At 47.0% G+C, this 2,500-nt stretch overlaps 1 long non-coding RNA gene, 5 other non-coding genes and 1 pseudogene across 6 annotated transcripts in view; all 7 read right to left on the bottom strand.

The window, feature by feature from the left end:
* LOC147263221 (uncharacterized) overlaps positions 1–2,500 on the bottom strand; it is a 31,282-nt gene that overhangs the window by 7,657 nt on the left and 21,125 nt on the right. The window lies entirely within an intron of this gene.
* Positions 238–356, bottom strand: LOC147263273 (5S ribosomal RNA). The gene has a single exon (XR_015113186.1). It is a non-coding gene; the product is annotated as a 5S ribosomal RNA (ribosomal RNA).
* On the bottom strand, positions 666–784 carry LOC147263272 (5S ribosomal RNA). The gene has a single exon (XR_015113684.1). It is a non-coding gene; the product is annotated as a 5S ribosomal RNA (ribosomal RNA).
* On the bottom strand, positions 1,094–1,212 carry LOC147263271 (5S ribosomal RNA). The gene has a single exon (XR_015114846.1). It is a non-coding gene; the product is annotated as a 5S ribosomal RNA (ribosomal RNA).
* On the bottom strand, positions 1,522–1,640 carry LOC147263270 (5S ribosomal RNA). Its single transcript, XR_015113683.1, has one exon. It is a non-coding gene; the product is annotated as a 5S ribosomal RNA (ribosomal RNA).
* LOC147263269 (5S ribosomal RNA) lies at positions 1,951–2,069 on the bottom strand. Its single transcript, XR_015112814.1, has one exon. It is a non-coding gene; the product is annotated as a 5S ribosomal RNA (ribosomal RNA).
* Positions 2,379–2,497, bottom strand: LOC147263268 (5S ribosomal RNA; annotated as a pseudogene).

Genomic DNA, 2,500 nt, shown 5'->3' with positions numbered 1-2,500 from the left:
AACAGCCTCAGGGTCTTTTCACACGCCAAATCGGTGTCCTGTCAATAAAAGAAAAGAATGTTGATGTCATCTAGAGAAAGGTACTGCATCTGCCATCTGTCTACTTCAAATTAACCACTGCATGACATTCCATTCCAAAGCTGTGGAGGGCGCTTCAAGAAAAGGTGTGTGAGGGAAGCTCGCTCATGCTGGTCCCCAAAGATTCAAAGCTGCCCTTTCCTCACAAAGAAATAAAAAAGCTTACAGCACCTGGTATTCCCAGGCGGTCTTCCATCCAAGTACTAACCAGGCCCGACCCTGCTTAGCTTCCGAGATCAGACGAGATCGGGCGTGTTCAGAGTAGTATGGCCGTAAGCTCTTGACTCTCACACACATGGGCTCTATATCCATTTCACACACTTTACAACCTCAGAAAAAAAGTGATGCGCAAAAGCCTCAGGGTCTTTTCACATGCCAAATCGGTGTCCTGTCAATAAAACAAAAGAATGTTGATGTCATCGAGAGAAAAGTACTGCATCTGCCATCTGTCTTCTTCAAATTAACCACTGCATGAAATTCCATTCCAAAGCTGCAGAGGGCCCTTCAAGAAAAGGTGTGTGAGGGAAGCTCGCTCATGCTGGTCCCCAAAGTCTCAAAGCGGCCCTTTCCTCACAATGAAACAAAAAAGCTTACAGCACCTGGTATTCCCAGGCGGTCTTCCATCCAAGTACTAACCAGGCCCGACCCTGCTAAGCTTCCGAGATCAGACGAGATCGGGCGTGTTCAGAGTGGTATGGCCGTAAGCCCTTGACTCTCACACACATGGGCTCTATATCCATTTCACACAATTTACAACCTCAGAAAAAAAGTGATGCGCAACAGCCTCAGGGTCTTTTCACACGCCAAATCGGTGTCCTGTCAATAAAAGAAAAGAATGTTGATGTCATCTAGAGAAAAGTACTGCATCTGCCATCTGTCTACTTCAAATTACACACTGCATGACATTCCATTCCAAAGCTGTGGAGGGCGCTTCAAGAAAAGGTGTGTGAGGGAAGCTCGCTCATGCTGGTCCCCAAACACTCAAAGCTGCCCTTTCCTCACAATGAAACAAAAAAGCTTACAGCACCTGGTATTCCCAGGCGGTCTTCCATCCAAGTACTAACCAGGCCCGACCCTGCTTAGCTTCTGAGATCAGAAGGGATCGGGCGTGTTCAGAGTAGTATGGCCATAAGCCTTTGACTCTGACACACATGGGCTCTATATCCATTTCACACAATTTACAACCTCAGAAAAAAAGTGATGCGCAAAAGCCTCAGGGTCTTTTCACACGCCAAATACGTGTCCTGTCAATAAAAGAAAAGAATGTTGATGTCATCGAGAGAAAAGTACTGCATCTGCCATCTGTCTTCTTCAAATTAACCACTGCATGAAATTCCATTCCAAAGCTGCAGAGGGCGCTTCAAGAAAAGGTGTGTGAGGGAAGCTCGCTCATGCTGGTCCCCAAAGCCTCAAAGACGCCCTTTCCTCACAATGAAACAAAAAAGCTTACAGCACCTGGTATTCCCAGGCGGTCTTCCATCCAAGTACTAACCAGGCCCGACCCTGCTAAGCTTCCGAGATCAGACGAGATCGGGCGTGTTCAGAGTGGTATGGCCGTAAGCCCTTGACTCTCACACACATGGGCTCTATATCCATTTCACTCACTTTACAACCTCAAAAAAAATGTGATGTGCAACAGCCTCACGGTCTTTTTACACACCAAATAGTTGTCCTGTCAATACAAAGAAAAAAATGTTGATGTCATCTAGAGAAAAGTACTGCATCTGCAATCTGTCTACGTCAAATTACACACTGCATGACATTCCATTCGAAAGCTGTGGAGGGCGCTTCAAGAAAATGTGTGTGAGGGAAGCTCGCTCATGCTGGTCCCCAAACACTCAAAGCTGCCCTTTCCTCACAATGAAACAAAAAAGCTTACAGCACCTGGTATTCCCAGGCGGTCTCCCATCCAAGTACAGACCAGGCCCAACCCTGCTTAGCTTCCGAGATCAGACGAGATCGGGCGTGTTCAGAGTGGTATGGCCGTAAGCTCTTGACTCTCACACACATGGGCTCTATATCCATTTCACACACTTTACAACCTCAGAAAAAAAGTGATGCGCAACAGCCTCAGGGTCTTTTCACACGCCAAATCGGTGTCCTGTCAATAAAACAAAAGAATGTTGATGTCATCGAGAGAAAAGTACTGCATCTGCCATCTGTCTTCTTCAAATTAACCACTGCATGAAATTCCATTCCAAAGCTGCAGAGGGCCCTTCAAGAAAAGGTGTGTGAGGGAAGCTCGCTCATGCTGGTCCCCAAAGTCTCAAAGCGGCCCTTTCCTCACAATGAAACAAAAAAGCTTACAGCACCTGTTATTCCCAGGCGGTCTTCCATCCAAGTACTAACCAGGCCCGACCCTGCTAAGCTTCCGAGATCAGACAAGATCGGGCGTGTTCAGAGTGGTATGGCCGTAAGCCCT

Source organism: Aulostomus chinensis, chromosome 4, assembly GCF_037954235.1.
Source record: "Aulostomus chinensis isolate RoL2024-O1b breed Wild chromosome 4, RoL_Achi_v1.0, whole genome shotgun sequence".
NCBI lineage: Eukaryota > Metazoa > Chordata > Actinopteri > Syngnathiformes > Aulostomidae > Aulostomus > Aulostomus chinensis.
The sequence above is the reverse complement of the archived record's forward strand: the minus strand, read 5'-3'. Positions and strand labels throughout refer to the sequence as shown.